Below are 19472 nucleotides of genomic sequence, written 5' to 3' on the forward strand. Positions count from 1 at the left end.
AAAGCAAGATTGCATAGTGCATGCAAGTGTGTAGCACGGCCAACCGGGACGATGAAAATGGTGGACACTTAAGTGGGATATGCATAGAAGAGGAATATCAACTAAAGCGGGGGATTGACATAGTACGTAACCTCTGATACTCAGTCGCTCAAATTCAACTGCAAGTACTTCGACCCATTCGTTCCAAATTATTTCTACTCGGTCGCTCCAAATTCCCAGGGTTGCGCAGTTCTGAATGTGATAAGTACGCACACGCGTTGGAGCATTCAAATGTGGTACACGCATTTTTCATATACTAGTTCCTCCGTGCCGGCGATCTAGGTGGGGGGACGAGAGAACTTGATGATTATTTCCTAATCAATACCATTGCATGCAAAGAATTGACCATTTCACGTTATGGTAAGTAGTCTGAAGTCATTTAATGCATACAAGCCCCACGACGCCTATTGAATGATTTATTTTTTCAGGACAAAAAACACGAAACGTTTTTTTGGATTATTTGGTTTTATAATGTGACTTATTCACCGGTATGAACGGAGTTGGATAGTTGGCAAGCAATACATTGAGCTCTTCTTATTGATAAAGCTAGTAATAATCAAACAAAACCCCAAATCATTATTGCAAACACCGCATAGAAGATGGTTAATGCGACAACCACAACTACACATGCTAGTTCCTTCTTGTCTCTTGCTTTCATATGTTGCTTGTGATTGATTCTTTCTTGCTTCATCGTACTGATTGTACACTCCACATCAGTGAGTTTCTTCTTTAGTTTTACGTTATCTTCTGCGAGTTGGTGATAATACTGCGAGCCCTACCATGCCATTCCTCATCCAGCCAGTTAACAAAGTCACAAGCCTCATATCCCTGCCAATGTTAAATAGTATTCACGATGAGCGGTGGCATTAACTCAACTAAAATGATGAATTTATCACTAACCTCTAAAGGGCAACCGAGAAACCGTCTACCAATGTCGAATCCCTGCGTGCATACACATTGAGCGGGAGTGTGTCCGTGCACACAACTCAACTTTTGCTACTTCTCGATGGCTCAAAACTCAGAGTCAAACTCATGTTGCGGAAGTCTGGACTCATACTCCGGATCCTGTGGCTGACCGCTTTCCTGGGGGTGGGGGGGTCATTTAGGACGGTTTGAGCAGCATCCTACTTTGGAGATGCTAAGAAAGCTCGGCGTAGATTGGGACGTGAGAGGAAGAATTGGATCCGTAGTAAACTTTCCTATTAATGACCTTAGTCAAGTGCTCGGCGATGACCGCTGTCGCGGCGGCGCTACCGAGAGTGGCGATACGAGGAGAAGCAGTCGCACCGAAACTGTTGGGAATATACCCCACAGGTGTAACATTCCCAATCTTTAACCCCATCTCTACTGAAGAAGGTCCACACATAGGATGTTCATAAGAAGAATAAGGCCCAGAAGGCCGAATCATTATGCGTGTCATCATTTTCCCACGGCACATGCCATGGGTAGAGTTATCGAGAGTGGTCGGGGCCGAAAGTTCACAGGTGGGCTCCGGAACGGGATTGGTAGCAAGCGATGTAATACACATGATGTACCCAGGTTCGGGGCCCTTCGTGGGAGGTAATACACCTAGTCCTCCCGGAGTGGTTGATGAACTAAGAAAATAATGAAGTGTTCCTTGAGTTGTTCGTCGGAGGAGGAAGAAAAATCTATCCAGATCGTGTTCTCCCTCTCCTATGTGTTTGTTCGCGTGTAAGAATGGCTAACCCTCTGCATGGAGGGGAGCCAGGGGTTTATATAGATGAACCCCCCGACATACAAAAGAGATATAAGGTACTTTGGGGGGACACGGATGGCGTCCTCTCCGGACAGCTAGAGCCCCGCCCCCCCCAGCTAAGAAGTCTTGTCGCGTGCGGGTCCTACCGACTATCGGGTCCCATCGAGTGCGGGGGCCCGTTGGCGCACCGCTGGGATTGGTGCATGCTCCCCATGCACAGAATAGGCTGCACTATGGCCATCGTCTTGCCGACCCCGGCCGTGGTCAGCGGTATGACCACCTCCACTGTAGCCACACCGGGACAAGTAATGGAGCGGGCGGAGGCGTCCCGGCACTGTGCGAGGCCGACAGGTCGTAGCCGGCGCCGGTCAGCGATACGCCCGCCTCTACTATAGCCATGCGTACATCAGTCTGTGGTACCTAAGCTGACACCCTTTTCACTCCGGCTGGTGATTGGCCGTCGGGACGGATGGCGGCTAACGCGTCCCTAGTCGGCGCAGACTACGCATCCATCAAAGGAGGAGTCGGCCGCGAGGTGGGTTCTACCCCGTATCGCGCTGGTGCATGAAGGAGTAGGCCCGATGAGCCTACCCTCGGGTTATCCCCCCATCAGTAGTCCCCGAAGTAGGGGAAGCCCGCTGGCTCAGCATGGCGGACCTCGCCGACTTAAAAGTGATGCCTGCGCACCTTTCGGTTTGCGGCTCGCTAGCCCGTCAGTCGAAGACGATCGGGCCTGCAGCCGACCGGCACACACGAGATGCCTCGGCTCCTCCACTTGAAGCCGTGGTGTGCCACATGCCACGCGTTATGGGGCGTGCCCTGACAACCCACGCGGGCGACAACATGAGGCATGCGCGATGGGACTCGCCGGCCGCCGCCACGGCCCCCGCGTGTGGATCTTTTGCGGATTTGGGGAGCGACGGTTGACGCCCCAAAACGCATTAACGCCCCCGCATGGCGCGGTGGGAGTGGGGATCATGTGCAACGGATCCCCTCACCCACTACTCTGCGTGGGGCTTAAATGGACAGGTGGGGAGTCCGAGGGAGCCATTCGCTCCTCATCCCCGCCTCCTTCCATTCCAATGCCCCTCCCCTCCCGAATCGAGCGACAGATAGAGGAACAAGCCGCCGGTGTGCTCGCCGCCGCTCATCGCCGCTGTCGGAATTTCCCCGATGTCCTTTGCTGCCCTCAGCGCAATGTCCCGAGCCTCGGCCAACATGTCGAGGGCACATGGCGCCTGGGAAGGGAGCGACATCGACGTGGAACACATCGAGTTTCTCCACCACTGCCGCAAGTTGCCATTAGCGGAGCTCATCGCCGCATGACTCCAAGAGGCGGTGAACTCCCCGGCCCCGAAGGCCAGTGAGGTGGTGGTGTTTGCCCAGCACTTCGCTCGTGGGTTCAGGTTGCCAGCGAGCAACTTCTTCTTCAACTTCTTGACGCAGTTCGGTCTGCAGCCGCACCACCTCGCTGTTGACGCCGTCCTGCATCTTGCCGCCTATGTTACCTTGTGTGAGGGCTTCTTGGGGATCGAGCAGCGCCTGGATCTCTGGCGCTGACTCTTCTACTTCAAGCCGTAGTCGTTGACACACAGGGTAACCGACCACAAAAGGTGACCGCCTGCGACATTGTGCTCGTCCATCATCGAGCATGATCCAGCTTCCCGAAGCTCCCTCTGCAGGACTCGGTGAAGAAATGGAAGCGAGCATTCTTCTATGTGAAGAATGTCAACCCTGAGGATGACCATATCAACCTGCCGCCCTTCATTAATGCTCCACCAACCGAGAAGCTGAATTGCCAATTGGACCTGCCACATTCGGTTGGGGAGGTGAAGCTAATTTGCGCCCAGCTGGAGCTCCCCAAGGTGGAAGGCCTCACCGCCATAGATCTTCTTGACATCATGGTGGCACGCCGGATCCTTCCGCTGCAGCATAGACCGCATCTGATTTGCGAGACGAGCGATCGGCACGACCCGTGCCGGCTCTCGACGAAGGAACTGCGGGCCGACAAGATGGCAGAACTGGTGAATTGGATCTCCTCCGCCTGGATGGATGAAGGTGGTGGATGGAAGTGGGGCGTGGCCCCTTACGATCAGGACCTCCCGGCCCCAAAGGTAAGATGGGCATTGGTCTCGATTTCCCTTTTCAGCTGTGCTATGTTTTGGTTCTTGATGCCGGATGCCGGCTACGCCTCCAGTTGTTTGGCCGGCTGCAGATTTATCACCGGCTGGCCTGTAATGACTAAGATGCGACCCTTTACTTATTTGGGGGCGAGGCCTCAAAAGTAAAGGGGCGCATCTACACGTTTCTCAAGCGAGATAATCATAACATTACATAACTAAAACAGTGACAAGTGGGGCATACACTTGCCATCTGATAAGAACATAGTCATATAGTCATACAGGCACAATTATTCAGAACATTGTTTATTCCGGCTACGGACAAGATGAAAACTGATAAAGCTATGAAAATCCCGCATGTTGGCCCCACGATCACGACCACGACCTCTAATCCTTTGGATAAATCAGGTACAGTCCGCCATAGTCTTCATCGAACTCCCACTTCAACTGACCGTCATCAGGATCTCCTGCCTTAGGTGTACCTGTACCTATGGGTGTTTGTAGTAAATCGTGAGCCACGAGAACTCAGCAATCGAATGACCTTGGTATCGAATCTAGCCGAGTCAATGGGTGAGGAAGGTTAAGTGTATGAGTTTGCAGCAACCTAAGCATATATGGTGGCTACCTTATGATGATAAGAGTAACCATATGGTGGTCTACGCAAGTCGTACGACTACCAGATTGATCACTAAGAGATCCTGAACATCTACTTACGTCAGACATAACCCCACCGTGTTCTCGATCAGATAAGGATCTCCGAAAGAGACAGTCACGATTACGCACTTAGTTGGCAGTTTTATTAGAATTACTTTAAGTTCTCTAGAACCGGATGTTAACAAAATATCCATATTTGCCAGATAACCGTGGGCACGGGTTTCCGAAAGATTAAACCCTGTAGGGTTGCTCCAACTAGTCCAATACAAATTACCACAGGCAGTGTAGTAATCCTCTATCACGAAACTCGTGATCTCCTCGGATTCCTAGGAGGAAAACCTCAACTTTGAGGAGACCCAAAGTTTCACCGGAATCCCAATACGCAAGATATATCGCTAAGGTAAGACAAATCTGGCAAGACCTACTGACGTGTCAACGAACCTGATAGGATCCGCGTATCTCGTTCTCAGGACACGACGGATGAGCGATGTTTACCACGCCAAGACACCGGGTTGCCCCGGGGAGCGTTAACAAGCTGCTCTGGGTTGGACCAACACTCATGAGGAGCACTGGCCCGGGTTGTTGATTAAATCCTCGGGGTAGCTATTTCCGATGTATTTAATTATTAAATTATTAGCGAATTAAAACCAAAGTTGGGTCCTGCCAGACAAGCCTTAACACTACACGATTTATCAAGGGGGTCCCCATAACAACCCCGAACGTGTTAGGAGCGATCAGTTATGGAATAAAACACGAGTAGCTGAAACTAAGGCGGCAACAACAGAACAAATCACATGGCAAAAGGCTAGGCCTTCCATTATTTACCAAGTATATAGTTGCATTAATTAAATAGTCACTACTGGAAACAGAAAATTTGCCATGTGCCTAATCTTTGCCGTGTGCTGACGGTCGGCAAAGAAGTTCTTTGCCGTCAGCTTACAACTACCAGACGGTAAAGAAAAGACTGATGGCATAGAGATGATTTGCCATCTGCCTTTTATTTACCGTCTGCTAACAGATGGCAAATATCCCAAAGGCAGACGGCAAAGAGGTGCCAGCTCTTTGCCGTGTGCCCACAGATGGCAAATATCCCAAAGGCAGACGGCAAAGAGGTGCCAGCTCTTTGCCGTGTGCCCACAGATGGCAAATCAAGTTAAGGCACACGGCAAAGGCTCTCTCAACGTTACCCCAAAAAAGAATTAAACGGCGCTCTCTCTCGGCGTTACACCAAAACGAAAGAAACTGACCCGCTCAAAACGAAAGAAACTGACCCGCTCAAAACGAAAGAAACTGACCCGCTCGTCCCGTCTGCCGCCGCCGCCCAGTCCCGTCTGCCGCCGCCGCCGCCGCCCCGCCCCGTCTGCCGCGGCCGCCCCGCCCCGTCTGCCGCGGCCGCCCCGCCCCGTCTGCCGCGGCCGCCCCGCCCCGTCTGCCCCCGCCGCCCCGCCCCGTCTGCCGCCGCCGCTGCCGCCCCGCCCCGTCTGCCGCCGCGGCCCCGTCCCGTCTGCCGCCGGTAAGCCATTCCAGGTCCGGCGGGCGACGGCTGGCCCTCTCCCTGTCCCTCCCCTCCCCTCCCCTCCGCCTCCGACCCGCTCCCCCGCGGCTCCGCAATTCCACATCCAGTACTGCATCCAGCCACCCCTTGCGGGCGCGTTGACGGCTCCGCCTCCGGTAGTCCGGCCTCCGTCGTTGAGTCGCCGTCGGGCTCCACCTCCGTCAAGTCTGCATCCAGCCAACCCCCATCCATCTACAAGCAGCAGCCACCAAGGTTAGTGTACATCTGAATTTTAGATGGCATAGTTTTTTACCATGATTTTTCCAGTATCATATGATGCACAGCATTTCTGTCATATAAAGCAAGCTGCAACAAATATCGTAGAAGGAAAAAAGAAAATATTTCTGAGACTAAGATAAGTTTCTTTCCGAACGACATCTAAAGATGAACCGGGGACCTAAATTGCTGATACTGCTGTGATGAGATTTATATGATGTGGGCGCTCAGGTGCTGTAAGAAAGGCAACTGAGTAAACAGCTTGACCATCATGTGGCTTTAGAATCGATAGAGGCGCTAACTTGCGATCATCCCAAATCTTTACCTGCAAAATAAACCAATATACATTACAAATGTTCTTAGTAAGGAAGATCGGCACTTCTTTAAATAAAATCATGTCTAGCGGGGAAAAGAGAGGTCAACTAATAAGTCAAAAAATTGTTGGCAGCCTCTTTAGTGCTTAACCTAGCAGCTCATGTTAATATTCAACCGACTATTAGCAGTAACCAGAAAGCAGCTGATAACCATCCAATCAAGGTTACACGAACATAGCAGGTGAAACGTACTTCACAGTTTTTCTACGCATTACAAATAGTTTTATATGGTACATATTGCTGTCATGTACAACAATGTAAATGCAGTCAAAATCATCAAATCAAGGGGGGCACAGTCCAAACCACAGATCATATATTTCCAGAATATATGATGACAGGCCCATCCAAACAGCCCTTGACAACATACCAGGAGACATGGTTTGGTTTCCTTTCTTAAGAGAAAGGTGTTTTGAAACGACAAGAGAACAAACTGTTAAGATACTAAATTTTTTTAAAAAAAACACTCCATACCAGAATAAAATAATTAACTCTGAAAGCCTATAGATGGAAAGTTCAGTCACAGTTTAATGATTTAATCAATGGTTGTTTATATGATTTATTCAGTGAAATGGAAGAGGAAACAAGCTTCCATTTTGCTCAGAAGAACTAGAATCTAATGACGCAGTTTCTGATTCCAACAAACAGAAGTTCCTGTACGATAAACACGCAACTCCATAGAAGGCGCAGTGGCATGGAGGCGATGCTGACAGGCTACGTATGGGCATACACCTCTAGTCAAACTGTGTCTCTTGTTTCTTCGTCAAAATTCAACGGCACAGCGGCAGGGCCGGTCCTGAGATTTTGGGTCATAGATATCCATAGTAAAAACTGGTTTTATGTCTAAGCTAGCAGATTCTATAGCAGATTATCAATTAAATATGTGCTCATAATCACTTATATTGTTATTTCCTTTTCAAAAAAAGAAGAAAACTTACATTCTTATCATCTGTTGGTTGCCCTTGTGCCCTTGTCTTCTGGATTATGACTAGTAGTTCCATCAGAACAAATGTCACACCTGGATTCCTTCAACTCCTCATATTACTCTTAAGAAAAATATCAATGCATCCGCTCTGTAACTATATAAATTATTCTGTCATTGCTTTTTCTTCTTTTCCTCACCGGATGCAGATATTTTAGATGGCATGCCATGCTAAAATTTACAGTATCAGAAAATTAGTATATGGGACAAACGCATAGTTACAAAGGTATAAAATCAATGCATTCAGATATTACCTATCACCAGTTTATCAAAGCGGACTCCCAAAACCATCTCTTTTCTGAACTGAGTATGTTGGGATTGCAGTCTAGATCTTAAGCACGTGCCTAAAATTGTGCTAGGACCCGATCTCCATGTAGTATCCCAAGATTGTACATGAGAAGATTGATGATTGAATCTCTGGAGAACACAACACATCAAAGGACATGCTAGAAAAAGAACATAGAAAACAAAATTGAATCCCCGATCAAACCCCCGACGCCACTGACCCCCAACCCCCGAGCCCCGACACCTCTTCGGCCTCTTGTTGACCGAAAAGACCCCAACCCCCGACGCCAGTGACCTTCGACCCCCGATGACACTGACCCACATAGTTATGAGTTAGGTCATATAGTTATGTTAATTATAAAAACATCATATTTGTGTTGATCGGGTGAATTTCAATGTGCAGTTGTTCGACGACCTCCACGTGCGTTGGACGAGCTCCGTCCTTGCGTTTGTTGGTGAGCAAAAATGACTTCTCCTCCTACCCCCTTAATTTGCTCTGTCCCGGTCTTCGTGCCGATGAAACTTGCTAGCTATAGGTTTCTTCAATCATGAGTATGCGTGACCAGTATGCGTCTCCCGTTCGAAAGGGCGACATCTATAAATATGCATTTCTTTGCATATTTATGACCGCCATCCTTTCGAATTGTCCAACATTATCCATGGACAGCCCGAGTATGTGTAGATTGGGTTTGTTTTCCCGTATGCTGTGCTCCGGATCCGATGCGGAATTTCGTCAGTGCCTCCCCTGTTGTTCTCCGGGTACACATCCTCTCTGCTTATTGCCGAGACGTGTATCAGGAGAACAGCGGGGAGGTGCTGTCGAAATTCTGCGTCGCATCTGGAGCAGAGCATGGGAAAACGAACCCAGTCTACACATACTCGGGTGGGATTAGGACCTATCTTTACCTATTGGCGTGTAGGTTGCATGGACGTAATAAAACTGACAAACTTGATTAGCGTATGAATATAGATGATGAATTATATATTTATTTCTTGTGCCCCCATAGGTAGCTAGGCAACATGAGTGATCGTGCTTGGATGTACACTGGTCAGCCTAGTCAGAAAGACATGACCCATGAATGGTTAACAAAAACCAGGAGGTTTGTGAGAGCCGCATTTGCAAATGGCCAGCATAAAACATGGTGCCCCTGTCCCAACTGCGACAACTGGAAAAAGCAGACAGAGTTTGAAATGGGTAAACACCTGCAGAAGTGGGGTTTTACGCCTAATTATACGGTGTGGACTTTTCATGGTGAGTCTGACCAACGTGCCAGAGCTGAGGTGATTCGTCGTCGCACCGACGAGCATGGTACCGGGATTGAAGACATGGTGCAAGACTTTGATGATGCTCGTGATTCGGACGATGAGATGGAGGAATCTGCAAAGGCCTTCTATGAAATGCTGGAGTCTTCAAAACGTCCTCTCCACGAGCAGACTGAGCTTTGTCAGCTGGATGCCATCGCGCAAGTAATGGCTCTGAAGGCTCAATTCAACCTAGGCAAAGAATGCTACGACGCGATGATGACGATATTTGGACGCTTTCTACCCAAAGGCCATGTACTGCCTGCAAACCTGTACCAGTCAGAGAAAATCCTCCGTGTACTTAAGATGCCCTATGAGAAGATACATGCCTGTGAGAATGGATGTGCCTTATTTAGGCTTGAGTATGCGGCCTTGAACTATTGCCCCATTTGCAATTCTTCCAGGTATATTGTGGTAGACAACGGCATGGGTGAGAAGAATCAGACCAAAATCCCCATTAGTGTTCTTCGATATCTGCCAATCGTACCAAGACTTCAACGTCTTTTCATGGTCGAAGAGACGGCCAGACAGATGACATGGCACAAATTGGGCAAAAGAACCGAACTAGATGCGGATGGGAACAAGATGCTGGTACACACTTCAGATGGTTTTGCGTGGAGGCACTTCGATGCATTACATAAGGATAAATCGGAAGATCCAAGGCAACCTAGAGTTGCCATCAGCACGGATGGGTTCAATGTGTATGGTATGACGGCAGCACAATACAGTTGTTGGCCTGTATTTGTCATTCCACTAAATTTGCCACCCGGAGAGATTATGAGAAGAAAGAACATTTTCCTGACGTTGATAATTCCAGGGCCCAACTATCCGGGGAAGAATATGAATGTGTACATGCAGCCGCTTAAGGATGAGTTGCAAGAAGCCTGGGATAATGGGATCAAGACCTACGACGCGGCTACCAAACAAATTTCAAAATGCATGTGTGGTACATGTACTCGACGCATGATTATCCGGCGTTTGCGCTATTCGCTGGCTGGTGTGTGCATGGAAGGTTCCCGTGCACCACATGCAAGGCAGCTCTTCAGTTCCGTTGGCTGCAGGCTGGTCGCAAGTATTCTTGCTTCAACATGCATAGACAATTCCTGGATCCTGACCATAAGTTCAGAAAAGACAAGAAGAATTTCATCAAAGGTAGAGTTGTCAAAAACACTGCACCAGCTGCGTTGACAGGCCAACAGACCCTTGATCAGTTAAACGCTCTCGAGCCTGATCCTTTGCGTCCAGGATACTTCAAATGGTATAATACGGAACACGCCTGGACTCACAAGTCATGCTTATGGGATCTCCCTTACTTCAAAGACCTCCTTTGCCCACACAACATTGACGTGATGCACACTGAAAAGAATATTGCGGAGGCCATTTTTGGTACATTGTTCGGCATAGAGGGGAAGTCAAAAGATAATCCTAAGGCTAGAATCGACCTGGAGGCTCTATGTGATAGACCGTTGCAAAACTTGCGAGAACGGAAAGGAAAGCAAAGCATAGCGAAGCCAAAGGCATGGTTCAATCTTGAAAGGCCAGCTATGAGGGAAATGCTATTGTGGGTGAAAATGCGGTTGATGTTCCCCGATGGGTATGCTGCGAATCTAAAGAGGGGAGCGAGTCTTGAGAAATTGAAAATATTTGGGCTCAAGAGTCATGATTGGCACATATGGATTGAGCGGGTAATGCCGGTGATGTTGCGTGGCTTTATCCCTGAGGATGAATGGCTAGTACTGGCAGAGCTGAGCTATTTCTTCCGTTCTCTTTGTGCGAAAGAACTATCGCCTGGCGTGCTAGATGAAATGGAAGAGTTGGCGCCGGAGTTGATCTGCAAATTAGAAAAGATCTTTCCATGGCAGAAAGGAGAAGAAAAAGGAAAAATGAAAGGAAGGAAGAAGAAGAAGAGGAGAAGAAGGAGGAGAGGGAGGAGGATAAGAAGAAGGAGAAGAAGGAGGAGAAGAAGGAGAAGGAGCTCCTCCTTCTCCTTCTCCTTCTTCTTTTCTTCTTCTTCTCCTCTTCCTTCTCCTTCTCCTCCACCTCCTCCTCCTTCTTTTACTTCTTCTTCTCTTTCTCTTCTTCTACGTAGCTTAGACTCATCCAAGAAAGGCTAAATAGGCTAATTATCCTACGAAATGACATAATTAGCTTAGTTAGCTCCAAAATGACCTATTTAATAAAAAATGACCTATACTTAGCTAATTATCCTCGAAATGACATAATTAGCTCCAAAAAGGCATTCTTAGCCAATTTAGCCCGAAGAAGGGGACAAAAGGAGAAGAAAAAGGAAAAATGAAAGGAAGGAAGAAGAAGAAGAGGAGAAGAAGGAGGAGAGGGAGGAGGATAAGAAGAAGGAGAAGAAGGAGGAGAAGAAGGAGAAGGAGCTCCTCTTCTTCTCCTCTTCCTTCTCCTTCTCCTCCTCCTCCTCCTCCTCCTCCTCCTCCTTCTTTTACTTCTTCTTCTCTTCCTCCTCTTCTACGTAGCTTAGACTCATCCAAGAAAGGCTAAATAGGCTAATTATCCTACGAAATGACATAATTAGCTTAGTTAGCTCCAAAATGACCTATTTAATAAAAAATGATCTATACTTAGCTAATTATCCTCAAAATGACATAATTTTCTTCAAAAAGGCATTCTTAGCCAATTTAGCCCGAAGAAGGGGACAAAAGGAGAAGAAAGAGGAAAAATGAAAGGTAGGAAGAAGAAGAAGATGAGAAGAAGGAGGAGAGGGAGGAGGATAAGAAGAAGGAGAAGAAGGAGGAGAAGGAGAAGGAGAAGGAGCTCCTCCTTCTCCTTCTCCTTCTTCTTTTCTTCTTCTTCTCCTCTTCCTTCTCCTTCTCCTCCTCCTCCTCCTCCTTTTACTTCTTACTTCTCCTTCTTCTTCCTCCTTCTTCCTCCTTCTCCTTCTCCTTCTTCTTTTCTCCGGAATGACCTATTTTACCCAAGTTAGCTCCAAAACGACCTATAGTTAGCTAGGGTTCCACCTAAATGACATAATTAGATTAGTTAGCTCCTAAATTGTCTATACTTAGCTAATTTCTCTCCGAAATAACCTATATATACACTACTTCATCTAGTATTATTTTTCTAACTTTCTTATTTGTCATTTTGCAGATTACCTTCACTTCACGGGAAGCTTGGTTGATGGAATGCTTGAAGATGATTTCTTGTACCATGGGTTGTATTGAAACTATTGTAGTATATGAATATATGAAACTTTGTATGCACGTGGATGAAACTGGTGTAATATATGGTTTGGTACGGATGCAACTTGTATAATATGTATGCATTATGGATCAGAGTTATTTTAATATGGTTATGAGTACGGAAAGAAATTTATTTATGTCAAATATATATATATATCCTGATTATTGTTAAAAATGCTGGATATAACAAAAAATAAATAAAAAAGGGGCAGGTTCCCCTCTTTGCCGTCTGCCAACACATGGCAAAGGGGGGAAGGCACATGGCAAAGAGGGAATCTGCCCCCTCTCTCTCCCCTCTTTGCCGTCTGCCAACACATGGCAAAGGGGGGAAGGCACATGGCAAAGGGGGAATCTGCCCCCTCTCTCTCCCCTCTTTGCCGTCTGCCAACACATGGCAAAGGGGGGAAGGCTCATGGCAAAGGGGGAATCTGCCCCTCTCTCTCCCCTCTTTGCCGTCTGCCAACACATGGCAAAGGGTTGAAGGCAGACGGCAAAGAGGGTATCTGCCCCCTCTCTCTCCCCTCTTTGCCGTCTGCCAACACATGGCAAAGGGGGGAAGGCAGACGGCAAAGAGAGGAGGCCTGCCGTTAACACTTAACGGGGACGTTGCAATATATGCCGTCCCATTTACTTTGCCGTCTGCCCCCTCATGGCAAAGATTCTTTGCCGTCCGCTTTGTGAAAGCAGACGGCAAAGAGCCTCTTCACCGGATTTTTTTTTGCCGTCTACTTTGCCATGAGGGGGCAGACGGCAAAGCCTTTGCCGTGTGTGGTTGCCCCCTTTGCCGTCTGCCTTGGCAGACGGCAAATTTCTGAATTTCAGTAGTGAGTAGTTTAAACATAATGATATCAAAATGCCCATGTTATCACATGGACCAGCTGGCACGTGCAACTAGCAACGCTATCAATTAGAGGTTGAGCAAGCCTACTTAGCCAAACAATATTTGCTAGGAGAGGGACGTGTTTAAGGTTTCATGGCAAAGACAGATGGCATATATATATATATCATGTGGTATGCAGCGAGCATGTAATGATGGAAACATGATTCTAAGTATAACAAAGCTAGAAACGGTGTCAAGGTCACGGTCATCTTCCCTGTGATTTCTTCAGCCTGGAACTGCTCTTGTTCATCCTCCACGAACTCTCCAGAATCCACATACTCGCCCTCCGTTCCCGGTGCTACCCAAGGAGAAGATAACAACAAACAAACACCAGCAAAACATAATGCAACAACCAACATGATCCATGTGTGAAGAAGACATGCACCACTAATCTAGTCACTTTCACATGCATTAGTTGAGTTGTTTATATTCTGGACAGAACCTCATGTTAATTTATCTTGACATGCATGAACATGGCAGAATCATATGCATCACGAGAAAATGATGCAAAAACATATGAAGAACGTCGTGAACGGAGTCTCTGATCAACTGGAAACTACAAAACAAGTTACGAAGGTCTACGGGTTCAAAACAACCGCAAACTCAATTAAATGGGTACTCACTAGTGTAACCAGGTTGCCAAGTGGTCAAGAATCAAGATACAAGTGGAATGGTGCTTGAGAACATACCACACCATCAACCATTGCTCACACAAGCTCTGAAACCATCTAGGCACACAATCTATTTTTAACAGCAGCATAGCACTTTGACTACAAGATCCACATCAGCTACAACCCTCTAAATAATTCATACAACACATGAAACTGAAGCCATCTAACTACATTACCTCCTCTAACAAAACTCTAAGGCAAAGGAATCACCCATGAGCAGATCTACAACCTCTAACTTGGACAAAAAATAAAACAGATTGGGACTTAGTGAAAATTACAGATTTTCACCAGCTGCTTATGCTCTGAAGCATTTTGGCACCCTCCAAAATGATATCTACAGGAGGATTCTAAGCATGAAATTTGACAGGGACCTAGACAAACATAACAGCAAACAAACACTAGTTTGTTGCTTGGGCTAATTCCCAATAGAGGAGCAGATATGAACAACACAATAGGGGAAGAAAATAACTCCAGATTCCCAGACTTAGTGTAATTGACAGGTTTTCACAAATCTGTCATTTTCAGACAAGTGCCCACTTTGGCAAGGTGTAATAAGCACATGCAAAAACCTAAGAACAAAATGAATGCCCCATGTTGTAGAGGGGTTCACCCACTACCATTCGAACAAGGAATCACCAACAATGGATCAAAGCTCCACCTAATATGAAGCTCTAAACAGGGCATGAAAATATACAATGCAACACTTCGGGAAAAACACAAACATGGAGAGGGTGGTCCACTTGGCAATGGCTCTCTCTTAGGATGACATGTGGGTCCTCTGGCCCACTGTCATACACACACAATAATCTATATCTACTATAGTCACACACACCTACACACATACACAATCACATACACATGGAAATTCAATAAAAAGAAAAAGGTGCAGGAGGGGGATCGAACCCACCACCTCCTGCTAGCAATACACACCAGCTACCACCAGGCTAGCATCACTTGGCTGCTCTAGAGGGGGCAACACAGGAGGTAAACATCCTCTGCTGGAGTTGCACAGGAAAACAAATCAAACAAATAGAAGGGGGGCTCTAGAGGGGGCAACAAAGGAGGTAAACTTCCTCTGCTGGCGTTGCACAGGAAAACAAATCAAACAAATAAAAGGGGAGCGCTAGGGGGATCGAACCCACGCCCTCCTGGTGGAGGCGCGGGGCTGGCGCCACTGGGCTAGCGCGGGGGAATCTGAACCAAAGGAGGATATGCTCCTCATATGCCAAGGCCACGGTCATCTCCTACCTCCAGGCCGAATTGCAGAGAAGGGGAAACTAACGCCGACGAGCTAGGAGGCGGCAATGGCGGCTAGAAGCTGCCCGCGGGGAACATGGAACTAAGGGGGTTCCATTCCCGCTACTAGCGCGGCGGGAGGTGGACTACCACAGCGGGGATATGTAGATCGGCTACCTGCCATGGCCGACCACAACGGTGGCAACACCTACGCACAGAGGCGCCCTATTATGCACGGGAGAAGGAAGAGGGGGAGGGGACGCTCACCCTGGAGCACCTCGACGAAGAAGATCGGCGCGGGAAGAGGAAGAAGAGGCACTGCTGCAGGGGCTCGGGTGCTTCGGATGCTCGCCGAAGACTAGGTCGAGGCCGTCGCTATGGACGCACTTCTTCGGATGGAGCAGGATCTTGTATTCGCACAGGTTGGAGAAGGTCTCCCGCAGATCGTAGAGGATACTGATGTGCTTCTTGGTCTTGATGATGATGTCGTCAACGTAGACATGTACATTCTTGCCGATATGCGGCAGGAGGCATCGCTGCATGCAGCGCTGGAAGGTTGCGCATGTATTCTTCAGGCCGAAGGTCATTCTTGTGTAGCAGTTGGCTCCTAAGGTGGTGATGAAGGGGGTTTTGAACAGGTCGACTGGGTCCAGCTTGATCTGTTGGTAGTCGGAATAGGCATCCAAGAAGGACAGCAAATCGCAGCGGGCCGTGAAGTCGATCACTTGATCAATTCGCGGTAGGGCGAAAGGGTGCTTTAGGCATGCCTTGTTGAGGCTTGGCTAATCGATGCACATGCGCCAGGTTTTGTTTTTCTTCAGCACCAGGACTGGGTTGGCCAGCCAGTCCAGGTGGAAAATATACATGATGAAGCCGGTTGCGAGCACCCGAGCGATTTCTTCTCCGATGGTGCGCCACTTCCTATTTGGGGTTGAGGTTGACCCCAATGGTGACGCTTTGCTGGGGGTTAGCCAGGTCGAGTGGCACTTGGTTGGTGTCCTTGGATGGCTCGAACGTGGCCTCGCTTGCCGGCTAAGATGGGGAGTCCGCATGGCATGCTGCTCGGTGACCTAAGCCACGAGCCGGCGAAGCTGCCTCTTCTTCTCCACGATCACCAGAGCTTCGGCCCACCGGCTGCCATTATGCACGCACTCGATCGATTTCTTTTAGTCACCGACGATGGTGATGATACCTTTGGGCCCTGGCATCTTCATCTTGAGGTAGGCGTAATGAGGGCTCGCCATGAACTTGGCGAGAGCCGTCCTGCCCAGCAGCGCGAGGTAGGGGCTGTCGAGATCCACCACTTTGAACCAGACTAACTCGCGGCGGAAATGAGCCTTGTCGCCAAAGAGGACGTATAGCTGGATCTTGCTGACGGGAGAGCAGGACTACCCTAGCACGATGCTTTGGAAGACGGTCCGGGTAGGCTGCAGGTCCTTCTCCTTGAGCCCCAACTTGAGCAGGGTGTTGCGGTAGAGAATATTGATGCTTCTACCGCCGTCGACCAGCACCCGCAAGAACCGACACTTGAGTTTCTTGGAGGCGATGGTGGGGCCGAGGATGAGCGCGTGGCTGTCGGGATTCGACATCACTCCCGGATGGTTTGTCGGGCTCCAAGTGACCGGCTTTTTGGACCAGTGCATGTATTGGGGAACTGAGGGGACCGTGGCGTTCACCTCATGCCAGCGTTGGCGTTGGTTGTGCTTGTCGTCGCCCTCACTGGTGAAGCCGACATAGGCCTCGTCTTGGTCGGGGAACTGGTCGTGGAGGACGCCGTCATTGGGGGGAGGCTGAGCCGGAGCTAGAACCAGCACAAGAGCCAAAACTCGAGGAGCCGGCAGGACCTCGCCTCGGGCAAGGCGCTGCGAGATGCTACATTGCTGGAGCGTGTGGGTAGCCGGCTTCGCCCCGATGTGCATCTTGCAGGGCGCGTCGAGCATCTGCTAGAAGGTGAGCTTGGGCTGCCAGGCGGCTTTGTCGGCTTGAGCAGCCGGGTGCTCCTCCTCGACGGTCGCTACCTACTTGCTCCCGTGTCGTGGGTCCGGTTGGTCAGACTTGTGCTTGTTGTTGTGTTCGTCGCGGTCGTCGCCAGCAGGCCGTGTCATGGCGGGTGGCTTTATAGGCTTGTATGCCGCGCTGACCTTGATCTGCATAGCATAGTCGGCTGTGGCATATTTGTCCGCCTTGGCCATGAGCGCCGCCAGCGTGGTGGGCTGGGAGCACATGAGTTTGTGCTTGAGGAGGGTGTCGTCTCGGCAGCCCACAATAAAGTACTGGATGGCATGCACCTCATGCACGCCCTCGCAGGAGTTGTGCAGCTTAGTCCAGTGCGTGACATAGTCGCGAAGGGCTCATCGGGCTTCTGGACGCACATGGCCAGCTCGCGGTGGCGGCTAGGGCATTTGTAGGTGTCGGTGAAGTTGCGGACGAAGGCGTGATCAGGATCGAGGCAACCCTTTTTCTCATTGCCATTAGCGAGGAGGTCCCGAACGTGTTTCTCATGCCTCTCACGCCCCACGGCCTTCATGGTGCCCATCTCTTCATGGGAAGCTGGGCGACCCTCATGTTGGCCACGGGAGTGTCATAGATGGGAAGCTTGCTGCCCAAGATGTCGACAACGACTCGGCCGCGGCTATGAACTTCACCCTGCCGGCCGGGCCTGTCGACAGCCAGTGTGAAACCATAGGCAGAGTTGTACTTGCGCTGCACGTCCTCCATTCGGCGCTTGGCAGCCGCAACAGCGGTGCCCTCCGCAAATAGATGTTTGTGAGCTTCCTCCAACTCGGTCTAGGCGGAAACTAGATTGGTAGATGGTGCGATTGGGGTGCTCAACCCTATAGGGGTGGTGCGTAGAAGGTCAAAGGGACCTAGACGAGCGGCACCAGCATCTGCCGCGGCCTGGGCACAGCTCGAACTAGTGTTGGAGCCGGTGACCATCACTTTCATGTTGGTGGAGGAGACATCGGCGTCATGCAAGGCGGAAGACCCCGCAAACACCGGTGGATCAATGCAGTCCACTACGTCGTTGGGGTACTCGTCGGGTGCAAGGACATCATCAAGGTGCAACTTGCCAAAAAGCATGCAAAGAGCATCGACGTCCTGTGCGACAGTGAGGCAACCACACTTGTCGTCATGGTGAAGCTCACCGAAGTGGATGGAGAGGTTGCCAACGTCGATGGTGAGATTAGCACAATGTGGATCGTTGATGGGATCAGCGGGCGAGCCTGTGGGGCAGGCACAGCCGGCGATCAGCACCGCGGAAGCCTCCGCGGGGGCCAAATCCACGGGCATGCTGATCAGTCCGGACGTGAGGCGTCCGGTGGAGTTGCCGATGGGTCCCGTCCGGAGCATAACTCCGACCGGTGCCGCGGACAGCCCCATCATGGGCGCCAACTATCGTTGTTTTCTCACGACAGATGCCATGGGTAGGCTTATTGAGAGTGGCTTGGGCTGAAAGGACATAGGCGGGCTCCAGGAAAAAGATTGGTAGCGAGCGGTGTAAGACACACGATGTACCCACGTTCGAGGCCCTCCGTGGTTGCTAATACCCCTAGTCCCGCCGGAGTGGTTGATGAACTAAGAGAAGTACAAAGTGGTCGTTCAGCTGATTGTCGTCGGAGGAAGAAACAACTAGCCGCTCGTGTTCTCCCTCTCCTATGTGTGTGTTCGTGCCTAAGAATGGCTGACCCTCTGCATGGAGGGGGGCAGGCGGTTTTATAGATGAAGTCCTCAAAAGGATATAAGGTACTTTGGGGGGGACCCAGCTGGCAGCCTCTCGGGCCACGTGAGAAGTCTTATCGTCTACGAGTCCCGCCGGCTGTCGATTCCCATCGAGTGTTGGGGCCTGCCGGCACGCCGCTAGGATTAGTGCGTGCTCCCCATGCACGGCATGGGCCGCACTATGGCCGTCGTCTTGTGGATCCCAGCCATGGTCAGCGGTACAACCGCCTCCACTGTAGCCACGCTGGGACACGTATTGGAGCGGGCAGAGGCGTGCCGACACTATGCGAGGCCGATAGGTCGCAGCTGACGCCGGTCACCGGTACGGCTGCCTCATCTGTAGCCACGCGTACATCGTTACATGGTACCTGAGCTGATGCCCTTTTGCCTTTAGTAGTGAGCCCATGTCCCATCAGGGGTGTGATGGGACAGGTGCTTACCGTCCGGCTCGCGATTAGCCGTCGAGCTGGATGGCGGCTAACGTGTCCCTAGGTGGCACAGATTGCGCATCCGACAAA

At 49.8% G+C, this 19472-nt stretch overlaps 1 long non-coding RNA gene across 1 annotated transcript; it reads right to left on the reverse strand.

Annotated features, from left to right (window-relative positions):
• Nucleotides 1–6376: 6376 nt before the first annotated feature.
• On the reverse strand, nucleotides 6377–8142 carry LOC123403383. The gene is made up of 3 exons (XR_006611463.1): nucleotides 7909–8142; nucleotides 7611–7825; nucleotides 6377–6626 (listed from the first exon to the last, which is right to left on the reverse strand). It is a non-coding gene; the product is annotated as an uncharacterized LOC123403383 (long non-coding RNA).
• Between the last annotated feature and the right edge of the window lie 11330 nt (nucleotides 8143–19472).

This window comes from Hordeum vulgare, chromosome 6H, assembly GCF_904849725.1.
Source record: "Hordeum vulgare subsp. vulgare chromosome 6H, MorexV3_pseudomolecules_assembly, whole genome shotgun sequence".
Classification (NCBI taxonomy): domain Eukaryota; kingdom Viridiplantae; phylum Streptophyta; class Magnoliopsida; order Poales; family Poaceae; genus Hordeum; species Hordeum vulgare.